We start from the raw sequence: 18565 nt of genomic DNA, 5'->3' as shown, positions 1-18565 counted from the left end.
ATAACATTAGAATGTATTCTTTTAATATAAGCAGAGTATCAAAATCCTACCCCTAAATGCATAGTTTTGCCAGGGATGGCTAAAATGCATGCATTTTTTCCCCTTGCAAACGTTACATATTGCTGGTAGGAATTTAAATAGTGAAAAAACACACGTCTATGTAGTTTATTTTTTTATTTTATTTATTTTTATTTTTATTCCATTTATATCCCGCCCTTCTCCGAAGACTCAGGGCGGCTTACAAGCTTAGCAGTAGCCTTCATTCTATGTATATGCCTGCTTGACTAGGTTATCATGAAAATTATATAAATATTGCCATTATTTCTTTGAATTCTAGACAGAAATTGAAAATCCGGTGCATGAAACACAAACACCGAACAACAGTGGGAATTTAGCACATTCAGCTATTCCAACAATGCATCGAAAAATCAAGACTGCGCGGGCAAAAACAAAGAGAATTCCAATAATGTTTCTCTAGAAAAGAAAGTAATGATGCTGGGATGCTGGCTGAGAGTTGCTGGAAAAGTGGGCAGCGTTCCATGAAAGCGTCTTCTCTCCGTATTCGCTGCCTTCAGCCGCACTCCTTCCAGTAGACCATCCCGACTGAACGAGGAAGGGGTGTTCATTGGGGGGTGGGGGGGGCAAGGCCCAGCAATTCGTGCAGGAGAAGTTCACGTTCCTGAAGGTGCTGGCCAAAGCGCCCTGCTGAGCTCCGTCGACAACTTGTCCTCCTCAGAGGCAGAGCTGAGGCGTAGGTGGGTTGTGGGCGGGCGGTGGCCTCAAAGGTTGGGCCAGGAGGACAGGGCACCTGGCAAGACCCTCAGGGTCGCCCCCGTCCAGCCGCTGGGGAGGCTGAAGGAACAAGAAGACGCTGTGCGAGAGCACCGGGGGGGGGGGAGTGTTGGGCGTGTGCGCGCGCGGTGTTTGGCTTTCTAATTTTCCACCCCTTCATTCCTGGGGTTTGAAGCAGCGCTCGCATCGAGCAGTAATAGCATTCTTGGAAACGTCCTTCGCGTCTGACGTGGTCCTTCGTCGACTGAAAGAAGCCTCTCTTTCGTTCTTCTCTCGGATCGGGACTTTCGTCTCTGGCTGGCGCGGGGCACGAGAAGCGAGAGCGCAGAAAGTAGAGTTTTTGGAAGCGGCATCCCTTGCTTTGAAACTGTGGAAAGGTAAAAAAAAAACAACAACAACGACGCAGAAGCAAATGTCCGAGACTGGGGTGGGATAGCATCCGGCTACTCTGGACTAACTGTAACTTTTAGGCTCTACTGTCTCTTTCATGTGTTCGCTGGTAACCTGTGGAACTCTGGAGGAGCAGGGCTTGTCAAACTTTTCTTCTGACAACTCTTCTGCCTTTCCAAAACTAGCTTTTTCCTATGCTGTATCTCTCTGCGGGGTGGGGGAAGGAGGGGGGTTTCATCTGTCAGTTCCCCTGAATATATGTCTTAATGAATTTCTTGAAGTCAGATTGGACTGGGATTCCCGTCATCCATAGCCGGCATGACTCACTTGTTGCCAAAATGAAATGATGGGAGTTGAATTTGGCGGGAGGAAGGCTAGAATCATTTATTTATAGATTCTTTATAGAGTGGCTGCATCAACTGCTCTCTGTTCTCTGCATTTGCTTACAGAATAGTAATCCCAGTTGGTGCAATAATAGTAACCAAAATAATACTTCTTGAAAGCCCCATAAAATAAAGGAAATGTAAGCCATCCAATCCATAGTGTTCCCCAAGTTGGCATCATCCAATTATGTTGGATAACTCTCATCATCCCTAACTGACATAGGCCATGTTTTACTGAGCAGGGCAGTAATAATAGTTACTGGAAGGTAGGAAATTAAAGACATTCCAGGTATGGTGAATTTGGGAAAAGAACATAAAGAAAAGGAGAAGGGAAGGACCAGAGACCACACTTCAAGGAACTTCAGATAAGCATCTCATGTATTACTAAAGTCCAAAAAAAGTCACCTTTCCCTTGTTCTTCATAAATCAGTTCCTCTTTCACATACAGATATGAACTGAATATCAGGGAATCTGTCTGTTCCTTTTCAAGTCTTGAACCATATTGTTGGTAGAAAACAGTGCAACTGGTGACATGATCTTAAATGAAGGATAGGAATTGTGAAAATTCAGGAAATAATATTACATTCAAAAAGGTGGCTGGTTTTGCATAGTGTGTGGTGTTCCACAGACCAAAAAGATGCATGAGCAACTATTGCTACACTGGTCACCATTGCTGAATGTTGGGCACCATCATTGGGTTGATGGGATACTAGCCATACATGGAGAGAAAGAAGTTGCCTGTAAATATTGTTTTCTTGAATTCAAAATTTAAATTGGGAAAAAGTACATAAAATATAGACATAGATATTAAGAACTGTACATTTAACACGATTTTAAGAAAAAAACATATACAAATCAAGGGAGTAAAGTTAGGGCAAGGGTTTTCCAGATTGATTGGAAAATCTGGGATTTATAAACCCAAGAGGGGTAGAGAGATCTAATCTTCCATTTAAATTATAACATTTTAAAAGTGCTTACTTTGGCTATGTCCTAAACCTTTTCAGTTAGTCACAGTATATTTGGCATATAGGGACTAAAAATGAAGAAAATGGTATTATTATATTCAGCCAAGGTATATGTATGTAGAAAGAATCAGATAGTGGCATTCAGCCAATAAATGAACTATCATCTACTCTCCTTAGCCCCACTCTCCTTAGGTCAGTTTAGGCACGTGTTAATTTTCTGATTGTGATTTCAAAAAAATAATTACAATGAACAGAAAAGTTATTATGAAGATGAAGACTTCAGAGAATAATGTTATGAATAAGTCATCTACATTTGTACTTTATATACATATACATGCGTATGTTAATAAATAACAAGTATATTAATAAATAAGCAATCATGAATATGAACAGAAATAAACAAAGATAATTCCAAGAATTACAAATCTTCTAGAAAAAGAGCTTCCTTTCCAATATTATTAAATTTGTCATGGTTCTGAATCATCTCATAGTGTATTGTATTATTTACCCAGTGCATTAATTTGGCTAAATATTGGGGGGGGGGGGGAAACAGCAGTTAAATGCACTGTAGCAAATTGACATTAGTAGGCTAGTATTTTTGATAGAAAGTGTGCAAAAGACTTAAAAAAGTGGAGTGTATCTTCAGAATTCTTTTCCTGTGGGAGTTTACTATCTTTTGATGCAAACGTTGACATATTGGCTGGACTTGGGACCAAGAGGGATTGTGACTGTACATTTAGTTGGTGAACCTGTGGAAAATCTGAGCAACAGGGAATGTGACTGTTATGGAACTACTGCAGAGAAGGATGGTTAACCTTTTTCACTGCAAAATAACTGAGCAATTCTAAGGAAATCAGTTGTTGTTGGTTGATAAAGCCAAGAAGTAAAAAAGTCTCCTGGGTAGGAAACCAAAGTTTTAAAAATATAAACATTCTCTGATGGGAGTGAATAGTGGAGTTTTGTCTTTAAAAAAGTTAAAGATGTTTGACCGGTTCTTAGGGAAGACTAAGAAAAAGCCATTCATTCCCCTTGAGTTATACAACTGAAGAGAAACCTGAATAATTTTGAAATAAGGGAGGTTGGTTGTAATAATATTGTAAAGGAATGTTGGGAAACCATCGCATAGGAATACGCATTGTTAATCTATTGTGAAAACAAAAAGAAAGGTATTGTAAGCACATCTCAGCCAGCTCTCTATCTCTTAGAAGTTTTCATTACATGATTCTGGTTAATCAGCTCACTTCTATTTTCCCTGTTACAGACAGTAAGTAGCAAAGAAACTACCAGTGAGTAAAGTTATAAGTGGAAGAGGTGGTTCTTTGTGGGGGGGGGGGTCTCAGTGGGAGCAGGAAGAGAACAGTTCTGAGAGAAATGCCTGATTCCAAAGAAAGGAAGAGATTGATCCATAAGGTTCCCTAGAACAGCGTTTCCCAACCTTAGGAACTTGAAGATGCGTGGACTTCAACTCCCAGAATTCCCCAGCCAGCTATGCTGGCTGGGGAATTCTGGGAGTTGAATTCCACGCATCTTCAAGTTCCTAAGGTTGGGAAACGCTGCCCTAGAACACTTATGGTTCCCTAGCCACTGAATTGCATACCATGCCACAAAAGTGTTTGGAGAATGGCATTCCCATCCTATTCAATCATAACCCACCATGACTTGGTGAAAATGCAATAGGAATGATCAATAGGGACTCAGGAGGAGGAAGAAAATTGTAGTTGCTGAGTAAGAATAGGTAAATACAGCTAGAAAGTAGCAGAAAATAATCCATCAAAGACAAGAAGAACATTGTATTTTCCCCCAAATAAAACCCATAGAACAGGAAATGAAGAATTTGGGGCTGTAGCATGCTAAAATTTCAATTGGGATTGATTGGAATGTTAAGGTGGAAGGCAACCCATTATAATGAATGTGTCATTCACAATATGTGAGAAAAAAAATTCATGGGTTCTAATAGGACTCTGACTGGTCAAATAAAGAACTTTGTGCCCTAATACTAAAGGTGGGGTTGTGTTTGTCCATGTATTTTCAGTGATCACAGCAACAGAGTCTATGAATTCTGTGCTGTTGGATGGAAATGAAATAAATCTCCCAGAAAAAGCAGGAAAGTGGATATGAATACTGGAAATTCTGAATTAAATCTGGTTTTCCATTTACCTCAGTTGAATATTACTATGGATTAATGGATTTTAACAAAACAGATTTTGCTTTGCTAAAATGAATGCTCAACAGTAGTACCCTTCAACTGGTTCCATATTTATTGAATTCTATTTTCATCACAGAAAAAAGCTGCTTGAATCAAAGGTATTCTACTTTGAGATTGGGCAGGCTTTAGTTAACCTGATTTCATCATTGTTTGAAAACTTTCCAATAAATCCTAATTTGATGAAGAATTTAATGTATAATTTTTGGATTAAAAATTAAACAGGATAATAAGTTTAATTTAAATAAAAAACTTAATTAGCTAACTTTTACTTATTTATACTACTATCAATTTTATCAGTTTGCAAAGGTGTTTAATTCCATTATTCTCAACAGATTATCTTGTTATTTCTAAAGAATTATTAGACATTCTGGCTCCATATTTTGAAGTTCAAGTGTTGCCTTGTACTTGAAAAGACAGCTTGTAATATGTAGGTAACAAAATGTTCTTTGGGGTAAAAAAATCCTCAGAATATATTTGGGATTTTAAGCAGGATTAGAGGAAACAGCTGGCTAAACAAACATTGAGGCAGAGTGGATGCAATGGTATAAATTAATAATGATGGTCTTTATTTATGGCATGAATGGGAGGTTTTGTGGAAATAAAATGTATTTACCATGGTCATCATGTGCCATCTAGTGGATATAAAAGCATTTTACTACCATCTAATATACAGTGTTTACTAATAGTAAGGCAAGATTCCCCCCCAAAAAAATATCTCTGCAAAAGCTAACCTCTTCCATTCTTATTGTTGATGGTAATGAATAAGCAGGATAGGCAAATGGCTGCATACATCACTGCTGAAAAACATGAATGCCTTTGAAGATTATCTGTAGCTTGCATAGGCTATTTTGTAAAGGCTGTTCTTCTCGTGAATCAATTACTTTGATAAAAGGAGTACAATGTTTTACATATAATTGTGTTTAATCAGTAGCTATTCATTCAATTATTGGTTTTGTCTGGGAGAGAAGCTTCTTATACATACTCACATACATGCATGCATGTACATATACAGATCTGTCTCAAGAACAGATTTATTGGTGAGGGTGAATTTTAAAGATTGGTCTGATTCCAAAGAAAGGAAGAGATTGATCCCTAAGGTTCCCTAGAACACTTATGGAAGTGATAACCCACATGGGAATGTTGTATATCTATGGAGATTTTCAGTCATCCAAGTCATGGTTATTCCAAAGGTGCCTTTTTAAAAGGCAAGCAGTCTTTTAATCTGGTTGCCTTTTGAAAAAAGCACTTTGGGGACATAGAGATGTTGAATTTTGCACAATTTTTGCTCTCTTTATTTTCTGTCTACTCTGTCAGGGTTGTCTGTGTTAGATATTATCTTTATTTCAGTGTCATCTTCCCCTTTAGATCAGCACTTGGATATTTCATCTAGTTCTTTTTTCATTCTTTAGCTTCTCTTGTTTTTGATTCTTCTCCAAAGTAAATGCCACCCATCTCACTGTTACAACCACTGAGTGGTTTACATATACAATGGTACCTTAGTATTAATCATTAATTGGTTCCAGAAGGATGATGAGTACCAAAACCAATGAGTACCAAACAGATTTTTCCCATAAGAAATAATATAGTGAGTCACAAGACAGCCGACACTGACAAGTTCTAGCTTGTGCATTGAGTACAAAACAAATTTTCACATTAAAATGTGTTGAGTACCAAATTTGATGAGTTTCAGAGTGGTTGAGTACTAAGAGACCACTGTAATAAAAAGTAAAAAGTATTTTTAAAAAGGTAATACAAGGCAATTACAATTAAGAGAATTGAATAAATTAAATAAGAAAGCTGAAAACTAAGGCAATGGGTGGCTGGAGTGGGGATCTTCTCTACCCCATCAGCCACCCCCAATGCAGCACACCCCAGGCCAGGCAGCAGAGCCACATTTTCAGGCTCTTCCATAAGGCTAGGAGTGTGGCCAGGAGAATATTCCAGAGGGCAAGGACCACAGCAGAAAAGGCTCTTCCTCTGGACCTAACCAGCTAAAATTCTTTGGCAATGGGAAGTGATGTAGGCCTCTTCCACTAAAATAAATGATGTGGGCTAGTCCCATTGGGCCAAGACAACTCCTCAGATTCCCTGGATCCTGCCATAAAGGGGTTTAAAAGTAATAACCAACACTATGAATTGGACTTGGAAGCAAACTAAAAATCAGTGCAGGTCGCATAACAATGGTCTCACACGTGCCACCTGAGTGGTCTTCAAAACTGTCTGTGTCACTGCATATACATACATACACATACACATACAACTTCTAGAAAGGGGAAAAATATTTTCAAGCTCTGTAGATAATCTCCTGGAAATGCTCTTGTTCTGGATTTTGCCAATCAAGTAATGATTTGAACTCAGTGACCTAAGACCATTCTGTTTTTACAATTCTTATTTCTAATACACCATCCAGGACCAATGATCCATCCTGTTGCTTCATTCTCAAGCTTCTGAATTCCCCTTAGCACATTGTCAACATCTCCTCTAATAAGCAATCTTTAGAGAGCAGACAGTGAAAGAAAGAAAATTAAAGATGTGAAGAATTTCAGCAGTTTGTAAAATATTCAGCAGATAAAGTGTTGAAATACAAACAGTTGTCAACTGACAACCATAATTGATCACAGAATTGGCCATTAAGAGGATCAGCACATGACCATGCCCAATTTTATGACCTTTTTTGTGGTGGTCATTAACCTGCAAGATCATGAATTAACTTACAAATCCCATCAATGCAATAAGAAAACATTAGCTTTTGGGCTTAGCCAAAACAATCAGTAGCATGTGATCAGCCTAATCTGGAGAACTGGCATGAGGTTTCATGTGAAAGTGCCCTTGTAACAGAGAGGATACCTTGAAGATAATCTGATAAACTGAAACAAACAAAAGAAACTAAACAAATTGTCAATCTAAAGGCCATTCAGAAGAGTTGGAACATATGTTTTCTTTAATAGAACAGAGCCTTGTGAAATATTACTTTTACAACAGTGTAATGTTAATGGCTGAAACAAGCAAAAATTCCCTCTTAGAAGAAAACTGAATTTGCAAATTGATACCATGTTGTATAAAATGTCTCTGCAGATGATAGAACAATTGAGCAACTACAGGCTTTATGGAAGAGACCAGAGATCAAATTTAACAAGCTGGCAGCTGTAGAAGTCTGTACATGAGTTCATACTTGAGTGTCTACCTTATTACAATAGAAATTTTCTGTAGAGATAGAACTGGGTGTATATTATAAAAGCAGTGTTACATTGTTGTAATGTAAATCTTGCCCCTTTTTTACTTATATTGTGATGTTAGTACATTATATGAAAGGGATAGAGTTTGTGTTAAAATACGTGCAATTCTGTTTTTGTCTATGTAAAGAAAACACTGGATATTGTGGATACTTCAGTACAGAGTTAAAAGGCCTGAGAATGTATGGAGTTGTATTATTTTCTCTTGAATAAAAAGGTAAAGTTAATCTGAAGCAAAATATTTTAAATGAGAGATGCCAAAATGAACGAAGCAAACTAAGCATTTGTCCAATTTATGCCGTTTTGTACTGAATTATAGAGTCTCATGCAATTCTTATCAAACATTTTCAAGTAGTTAGATAATGTCCATGTACATCTTTTAATATGACAGGAGCAGTGGTGGGATTCAAATATGTCAACAACCGGAAGTCCATTCTAGGCAACAAAAAATTAGCTACCGGTTCTGCCAAAGTGATGCAAACTGGCTGACAATGATGCACTGGACAGGAGTCTAAGGTATCTCAGAAAACAGCCAAATTTTGTTTGATAGAAAACAAATGCATGAAATTATCGTATAAATTAGACTAGATTGATTGTCAAATAGACAATACATACATTTTAGAGGCCTTTCTGAACATTTAGTAAAATAATTTAGTATATATCTTTCTAATGTGCTATTAATCTTTTAGACTGAGGTATACATGAATAAGTGCATTCTTTTCTTCATCTGTGATTGAAAAACTATTTCTCTATGTAATAATAGCCTGTGGCTCATTAAACACATAGTATTGTGTAGCAGAAACAAAACTATTGAAGCAGAACTGTTACAAGATACTTGCCATGTACTTATAAAGTAAATGCCATCTTAATATTTTAACTCATTGCAATAGTCTATTACCTTGCTGCAGTATTTCATTAGCAATGTTGCTTGATTATTTAAGATTTATGCAACACTGTAACAGAATAACAAAGTTGGAAGGGACCTTGGAGGACTTCTAGTCCAACCCCTTGCTCAGGCAGGAAACCCTATATCATTTCAGACAAATGGTTGTCCAATCTCTTCTTAAAAACTTCCAGTGTTGGAGCATTCACAACTTCTGTTAATGCAGCCTAGCAGTGTGTTGGCTTTTTTGGCAGCTGCAGCACACTGGTGGCTCATATTTAAGTGATTATCCACTAGGACTCCAAGATCCCTCTCCCAGTTAATATTATTGAGGATGGTACCACCTATACTGTACCTGTGCATTTGGTTTTTCTTGTCTAAATGTAGAATCTTACTTTTTTCACCATTGAATTTCATTTTGTTACATAGTGCCCAGTGTTCAAGTCTGTCCAGATCCTCCTGTATCTTAAGACTATCTTCTGGAGTGTTGGCTATTCCTGCCAGCTTGGTGTTGTCTGCATATTCAATGAGTTTTCCATCTATCTCCTCATTCAAATCATTGATAAAGATGTTGAAGAGTATTGGGCCTAAAACAGAGCCTTGGGATACCCCACTGCATACCTCCCTCCATATAGATGCAGTTCCATTAAGGATTACACATTGAGTGCAGTTAGTCAGCCAGTTATGAATCCATGCAGTGTTGATGCTGTCTAATCCACACTTTTCTATCCTATCAAGAAGTAGGTTGTGGTCTACTTTATCAAATGCCTTACTGAAGTCCAAGTAAAGTGGACCAGCATTTCCATAATTTTGTCACTTTGTCAAAGAATGCAGTACAATTTGTCTGGCATGATCTGTTTTTGGCAAACCCATGTGGCCTTTTGTTTTTGAGTTTGTTTGCCTCTAGGTGTTTGCAGATTTGTTGCTTGATTATCTTTTCCACAATCTTCCCAGGTATTGAGGTCAGGCTGATAGGGTCTGTAGTTTCCTGGATCTATTTTTTCCTTTTTTGAAGATGGGAATTACATCAGCTCTTTTCCAGTCCTCTGGTAGTTCCCCAGTGGTCCAGGATCTTTGAAAGATATAGATCAGTGGTTCTGAGATCATGTCTGCCAGTACCTTCAGAACCTTAGGGTGTGATCCATAGGGAATCCATCTGGATTCTGGATTAGACTAGAAGACCTCCAAGGTCCCTTCCAACTCTATTGTTCTATACTGGTCCTGGTAATTTGAACTCGTCTAGGGTGGACAGGTGCTCTCTTACCATTTTCTTGCCTATTTTAACTTGTGTTCCTAATCTGTTTTTTTATGGTACTGTTTTTGATAGGTTGGACTGGTTCCTTGACCTTTTACTTGTTTTGTACATGTTGAAAGAAGCTTTTTTTGTTATTCTTAACTTTTGTGCAAGCCTTAGTTCATTTTGAGCCTTCCTCCTTTTATCCTTGCTGGCTTGGGCTATTTGCTGATATTCTCCCCTAATTATGTGCCCCTCTTTCCACTTTTTATACTTGTCCTTTTTGTCTTTCAACTTATCAGAGAGTTCTTTGTGCAACCATACTGGTTTCTTTTGAGAGCTGTTATTTTTCTTCTTCATTGGTATTGTGTTAGACTGGGCTTTTATAATCCCACTTTTCAAAGTTTCCCAAGATTCTTGGGTTTGTTTTCCCTTTGAGGATTCTCATCCATGGAGAATCCCAACCTTTAGGTTTATTTAAATTAGCTTGCTTAAAGCCCAAGACTATAGTTTGATTTTGTTCTATTGCTTATGCCTGCATAATCTTGAATTCCAATATTGCATGATCACTCCCCCCAAAGTTCCTGTAGCTTCAACACCTTCCATTTAATGGCAATATATAATGTAGATAGTGGGATATGTTTAGCTAACCAATATAACAACTGGTTTTAATGTGGAGCCTATAGCTAACATAGTGAGGGGAGAGAAATATTTAATAATTTTTTGAAAATATTGCCTTATACAGTAAACATGGATGTTACTAAAATGGTTCAAGTAACATCTACACAAACATTTTTAAATATATAGTTCTAACATGGAAGTCTTTTTTGATATTTTTTCTTATACAAATTAATTCAATAATCTTTGCTTGGTCTTTTAAAAAATCTTATTTTAGTAGTTCTAGTCTTCTCACAGATTTACTGGAATATAGTTTCCTCCATTCAGTATTGGATGAACTGGAAGATGGCCTTTATAAAGGCTAGGATAATTTTTACTGTCCATGACAATGCAAATTAAATGAAGAATTTTATGGCTTTAGGAGGAATGTCTAACAGCAATGCCAAATCCATCTGGAAAGCTATTCTGTGTAAAAAAATATTTGTCTCTGCTTATTAATTGTAGTATACCAGAATTCTTATTTTGGAATAATAATCATCATCATCAAATAAGGAGCAATTAGTTATGAAGCCGGGACGCGGTGGCTCAGTGGGTTAGGACGCTGAGCTTGTCAATCAGAAGGTCGGCAGTTTGGTGGGTCGAATCCCGAGTGCCGTGTAGCAGAGTGAGCGCCTGTTACTCGTCCCAGCTTCTGCCAACCTAGCAGTTCGAAAGCACGTCAAAATGCAAGTAGAAAAATAGGGACCACTCCGGTGGGAAGGTAACAGCGTTCCGTGCGCCTTTGGCGTCTAGTCATGCCGGCCACATGACCACGGAGACGTCCTCGGACAAGCGCTGGCTCTTCGGCTTTGAAACGGAGATGAGCACCGGCCCCTAGAGTCGGAAACGACTAGCACGCACGTACGGGGGAACCTTTACCTTTACCTAGTTATGAAGCCATAATTTAATAGAACTCCATTGAGTTTCATTTAAGCATTTTTATGATAGGAGAAGGTGAAGTGGGGAATCTTAAGGATTTAGATTAACTCATAAGGATATAGAAAGCTATATTGAGAGAGATTTTTGTTCCATACCTTATTCATTGAAGATAACATTCTTTAGAGTTTGTGGGGAAGGTCTTTTCCAATCTTAACTGGAGAGATCTGCAACCTTATACAAGTTGTGAACTTGATATGAAGAAACATTCAATGCCAAATTCATATGCTTTACAATGCAATTCTGCTTTGCATTTTATATAGTATATTTACATGTTTAACAAAGTAGGTTTATGTATGCTTATATGCATACTGTAATGCATCAACAGATTATTCTGAATGTAGAGCTTGTTTTTGCTTTTCTCCTAAAGCCTATTGTTTAAGGCTGCATTATCTTGTGGACGTATGTTTCTTTGCACTCTAACCATAATTTCCCATTGATTCACAACTGGTACCTCATTGTTTGCATGGACAGAAGCTGGTACCGATTGTTACAGCTTTGAAGCTCATTTTCAAAAAGCTCACATTACAATGCAATATTTAAATACGTCTATAACTTGAATTACTATTTTAGATTTTGTATTATGTTTCTTGGGAATTAAACCTAACTAGCTACAATGTTTTCGAATATTAGTTATAATACATTTAAAATTATATGGAAGGCAACAAGCTTTCATAAAATAGGATATAAAGACATATGAAGGTTATAAATGTAAGTACTTTTTTGCAGAAGGATACAGAATGATTTTTAAAACTTATTTTAAAAATGAGATCATGTTAAACTTTTTTCAGTATGTACAACTCACAGAAGAAAGAAGACAACTATGGATCCCTACCAAATTTCTTGGGATATTTAAACAAAGTTCTGCATTATACATTTCTTTGTGTTGAGCAATGAACTATCAACTGTAAATGTTAATATAATAGAAGACGGAAATTAATCAAAACCCAGGGAAAGCAGCATCTTTATTGTACTAAATTAGCTGAAATGAACTTAAACTAGCTTTTGTCCTGCTTCATCTTTTCAAAGGCTGAATGTGATCCTTTGTCCTATAAAAGGCTGTGCAAAACTGCTTTAATATATCTGATTACTTTTCTGATAAGCCAAATTAATATTTTATTTATCTACTTGCATACTTAAGCTTCTATGGTGTTCAATTCTCAAGGTTCTAATTAATTTGCAGTAACTAACAGAGTACAGAGTTAAAAGCAGAATAAAATCATAAGTCACATAGAGCCATCAACCTGATGTATCAATATTTGGGAAAGAATAATGCTAATTTATGATAATGTGATCTTCTGAAGTGCCATGTTTTCATATCATTTTGAAAGCAAACTAAGGAGTGGTCGTCTAAATGTCTGAGATGGACAGTTCTGTGAAATGGGCTCCATTACTAAGAAGGCTGCATAGCATTCTGGAGCACTGGGGAACTACCAGAGGACTGGAAAAGAGCTGATGTAGCTCCCATCTTCAAAAAAGGTGGGGGGGAATGATCCAGGAAACTACAGACCTATCAGCCTGACCTCAATATCTGGGAAGATTGTGGAAAAGATAATCAAGCAATGAATCAGCAAACACCTAGAGGCACACAAAGTCATTACCAAAACCCAACATGGGTTTGTCAAAAACAGATCATGCTGGCAAATTGTATTGCATTTCTTGACCAAGTGGAAAAATTAGTGGACCAGAGGAATGCTGTGGGTATAATATACTTGGACTTTAGTAAGGCATTTGATAAAGTAGACCACAACCTACTACTTGATATGATAGAAAAATGTGGGTTAGACAGCATCAATACCATATGGATTCGTAACTGGCTGACCAACTGCACTCGACATGTAATCCTCAATGGAACTGCATCTACATGGAGGGAGGTATGCAGTGGGGTACCCCAAGGCTCTGTTTTAGGCCCAATACTCTTCAACATCTTTATCAATGATTTGAATGAGGAGATAGATGGAAAACTCATTGAATATGCAGACGAGCCCAAGCTGGCAGGAATAGCCAACACTCCAGAAGACAGGCTTAAGATTCAGAAGGATCTTGACAGACTTGAACACTGGGCACTATGTAACAAAATGAAATTCAATGGCAAAAAAAGTAAGGTTCTACATTTAGGCAAGAAAAACCAAATGCACAGGTACAGTATAGGTGGTACCATCCTCAATAGTATTAACTGTGAGAGGGATCTCAGATTCCTAGTGGACAATCACTTAAATATGAGCCAGGAGTGTGCTGCAGCTGCCAAAAAAGCCAACATGCTGCTGGGCTGCATTAATAGAGGCATAGAATCAATATCATGTGAAGTGTTAATACCACTTTACAATGCCTTGGTAAGACCACACTTGGAATACTGCATCCAGGTTTGGTCACCACAATATGAAAAAGTTGTTGGGACTCTACAGAGAAGAGCAACAAAGATGATCAGGGGACTGGAGGCTAAAACATATAAGGAACGGTTGCTAGAATTGGGAATGTCTAGTCTAATGAAGAGAAGGACGAGGGGTGACATGATAGCAGTGTTCCAATATCTCAGGGGCTACCACAAAGAGGGTGTCAAGCTATTCTCCAAATTTAATTTATTTTAATAATTCAATAATTTGATTTCTATACCGCCCTTCTCCCGAAGGACTCAGGGCGGTGAACAGGGCAATACACAATAAAAATCGAATACAAAAATTAAAAAGCACCTGAAGGCAGGACAAGAAGCAACAGATGGAAATTAACCAAAGAGAGAAGCAACCTAGAACTAAGGAGAAATTTTCTGATGGTTAGAACAATTAACCAGTGGAACAACCTGCCTCCAGAGGTGGTGAATGCTCCAACACTGGAAGTTTTTAAGAAGAGTCTGGACAACCATTTGTCTGAAATGGTATAGGGTTTCCTGCCTGAGCAGGGGGTTGGACTATATGATCTCCAAGGTCCCTTCCAACTTCTTCTTCTTCTTCTTCTTCTTCTTCTTCTTATTCTTATTATTATTATTATTATTATTATTATTATTATTATTATTATTATTATTATTATTATTATTATTATTGATCATCGCATAGTCAGCCAGATGTTCAGACTGGATTTGGCATTTTTGTCTACCTATCAAGTCCTTACCAAGGACCTGGGATAGGCGGATGTGGATGTTTGATGGTATTACAGATATTGTCGCAGGATGGAAGCAATTCCTAGTAAGGACACCTTTTGCAATTGACTAATGGCGAATTTGTCAATGCAAATGGTGTTCAAGTGGTGCTCCAGTTGTTTTGGGATTGCACTATAGTAATAGTAGTACTATTGGCACTACCCTTGCTTGCCTTTGCTACAGTCTTTCTATTTCTATTTGTAGTTATTTGTATTTTGTTATCTTCTCCAGTTCTTGCTTACAGGCAAATAATATTTCTTGCAGATCTTCTTCTTCTTCTTCTTCTTCTTCTTCTTCTTCTTCTTCTTCTTCTTCTTCTTCTTCTTCTTCTTCTTCTTCTTATTATTATTATTATTATTATTATTATTATTATTATTATTATTATTATTATTATTATTCCTTGTATATGTCATTCCTTTGGTAGAGACACAGTCAGAAAATTCAATCTGAATGTTAAGAAGGCAGTCTTGGAGATGAATTGTGTAAAGCGACAGCTGGTACCTTAATTGCTCCAATACAATTTTTATACCCCTTCATGGATTACTGCCTTGTCGTGGCGAAGGGGCTTGCGTAATTCAATGAAGCTATGAGCTATGCCGTGCAGGGCCACCCAAGACGGACAGGTCATAGCTGAGAGTTCTGACAAAACGTGATCCACTGGAGAAGGAAATGGCAACCCACTCCAGTATCTTTGCCATGAAAACCCTATGGACAGTACCAAAAGGCAAAACGATATGACGCTGGAAGATGAGCCCCTCAGGTCGGAAGGCGTCCAATATGCTACTGGGGAAGAGCAGAGGGCTAGTACTAGTAGCGCCAGAAAGAATGAAGCGACTGGGCCAAAGCCGAAAGGACGCTCAGCTGTGGATGTGTCTGGTGGTGAAAGGAAAGTCCGATGCTGTAAAGATTTTTTCTCCATAGGAACCTGGAATGTAAGATCCATGAATCAAGGAAAGCTGGACGTGGTCAAACAAGAGATGACAAGACTGAACATCGACATCTTAGGTATCAGCGAACTAAAATGGACAGGAATGGGTGAATTTAATTCAGATGACCATCAGGTATACTACTGCGGGCAAGAATCCCTCAGAAGAAATGGAGTAGCCTTCATAGTCAATAAAAGAGTAGGAAAAGCAATACTGGGATACAATCCTCAAAATGACAGAATGATCTCAGTTCGAATCCAAGGCAAACCATTCAATATCACAGTAGTCCAAGTCTATGCCCCAACCACCAGTGCTGAAGAGGATGAAATTGACCAGTTCTATGAAGCCCTACAGCACCTTATAGAACTAACACCAAAAAATGATGTCCTTATCATCATGGGGGATTGGAATGCTAAAGTAGGAAGCCAAAAGATAACTGGAATAACAGGCAAGTTTGGCCTTGGAGTACAAAATGAAGCAGGGCACAGGCTGATAGAATTTTGTCAAGAGAATACGATGGTCATAGCAAACACTCTTTTCCAACAACCCAAGAGACGGCTCTACACATGGACATCACCAGACGGTCAACACAGAAATCAGATTGACTATATGCTCTGCAGCCAAAGATGGAGAAGCTCTATACAGTCAGTAAAAACAAGACCAGGAGCTGACTGTGGCTCAGATCATGAGCTTCTCCTTGCAAAGTTTAAGCTTAAACTGAAGAAAGTAGGGAAAAGCACTAGGCCAGTCAGGTATGAATTAAATCATATCCCTGTTGAATATACAGTAGAGGTGACAAATAGATTTAAGGAATTAGATCTGATAGACAGAGTGCCTGAAGAACTATGGACAGAGGTTCGCGACATTGTACAACAGGTAGCAACCAAAACCATCCCAAAGAAAAAGAAATGCAAGAAAGCAAAATGGCTGTCTGAGGAAGCTTTGCAAATAGCTGAGGAAAGGAGGGAAGCAAAAGGCAAGGGAGAAAAACATAGATATGCCCAATTGAATGCAGAATTCCAGAGAATAGCTAGAAGAGATAAGAATGCCTTCTTAAATGAACAGTGCAAAGAAATAGAAGAAAACAATAGAATAGGGAGGACCAGAGATCTTTTCAAGAAAATTGGAGAGATGAAGGGAACGTTTAATGCAAAAATGGGCATGATAAAGGACCAAAATGGCAGGGACCTAACAGAGGCAGAAGAGATTAAGAAGAGGTGGCAAAATTACACAGAAGAACTATACAAGAATGAGCTTAACGTCCCAGATAATCACAATGAGTTGGTCACTGACCTCGAGCCAGACATCCTAGAATGTGAAGTGAAGTGGGCCTTAGAAAAGCTGAGCAACAACAAAGCTAGTGGAGGTGACAGTATTCCAGCTGAGCTATTCAAAATCTTAAAAGACAGTGCAGTAAAAGTGCTACACTCAATTTGCCAGCAAATTTGGAAAACTCAACAGTGGCCACAGGATTGGAAAAGATCAGTTTACATTCCAATTCCAAAGAAAGGCAGTGCCAAAGAATGTTCAAACTATCGCACCATTGCACTCATTTCTCATGCTAGTAAAGTCATGCTTAAAATCCTACAAGCTAGACTTCAGCAGTATGTGGATCGAGAACTACCAGAAGTACAGGCAGGATTTCGAAGAGGCAGAGGAACTAGAGATCAAATTGCCAACATACGCTGGATCATGGAGAAAGCTAGGGAGTTCCAGAAAAACATCTACTTCTGCTTCATTGACTATGCTAAAGCCTTTGATTGTGTGGATCATAACAAACTGTGGCAAGTTCTTAAAGAGATGGGAGTACCAGACCATCTTATTTGTCTCTTGAGAAACCTATATGCGGGTCAAGAAGCAACAGTGAGAACTGGACACGGAACCACTGATTGGTTCAAAATTGGGAAAGGAGTCCGGCAAGGCTGTATACTGTCACCCTGCCTATTTAACTTATATGCAGAGCACATCATGAGAAAGGCAGGGCTAGATGAATCAAAAGTTGGAATTAAGATTGCCGGAAGAAATATCAACAACCTAAGATACGCAGATGATACCACTCTAATGGCAGAAAGTGAAGAAGAACTAAAGAGCCTCTTGTTGCGGGTGAAGAAGGAGAGTGCAAAACTTGGGTTGAAACTTAACATTAAGAAAACCAAGATCATGGCATCTGGCCCTCTCAATTCCTGGCAAATAGATGGGGAAGAAATGGAGGTAGTGACAGATTTTATTTTCCTGGGCTCCAAGATCACTGCAGATGGGGACTGTAGCCAAGAAATTAAAAGACGCTTGCTCCTGGGGAGGAAAGCCATGGCAAATCTAGACAGCACACTAAAAAGCAGAGACATCACCCTGTCAACAAAAGTGCGTATAGTCAAGGCTATGGTCTTCCCAGTTGCAATGTATGGCAGTGAAAGTTGGACCATAAGAAAGGCTGAGCGCCAAAGAATTGAGGCCTTTGAACTATGGTGCTGGAGAAGACTCCTGCGAGTCCCTTGGACTGCAAGGCGATCAAACCGGTCAGTCCTAGAGGAGATAAACCCTGACTGCTCTTTAGAAGGCCAGATCCTGAAGCTAAAACTCAAATACTTTGGCCACCTAATGAGAAGGAAGGACTCACTGGAGAAGAGCCTAATGCTGGGAAAGATCGAGGGCAATAGAAGAAGGGGACGACAGAGAATGAGGTGGCTGGATGGAGTCACTGAAGCTGTAGGCGTGAGCTTAAATGGACTCCAGAAGATGGTAGAGGACAGGAAGGCCTGGAGGAACATTGTCCATAGGGTCGCGATGGGTCGGACACGACTTCGCAGCTAACAACAACAACAATTTT

The 18565-nt window shown here is 38.6% G+C and overlaps 1 protein-coding gene across 1 annotated transcript in view; it reads left to right on the top strand.

The window, feature by feature from the left end:
* Nucleotides 1-1073: 1073 nt before the first annotated feature.
* The window catches only part of HAPLN1 (hyaluronan and proteoglycan link protein 1), a gene marked incomplete at its 3' end in the record, with an annotated part of 63351 nt that continues 45859 nt past the window's right edge, over nt 1074-18565 (top strand). The window contains exon 1 of the mRNA XM_081321210.1: nt 1074-1169. The remainder of the gene's footprint in view (nt 1170-18565) is intronic.

Source organism: Vipera berus, assembly GCF_964194415.1.
Source record: "Vipera berus genome assembly, chromosome: 2".
Classification (NCBI taxonomy): domain Eukaryota; kingdom Metazoa; phylum Chordata; class Lepidosauria; order Squamata; family Viperidae; genus Vipera; species Vipera berus.
The sequence above is the reverse complement of the archived record's forward strand: the minus strand, read 5'-3'. Positions and strand labels throughout refer to the sequence as shown.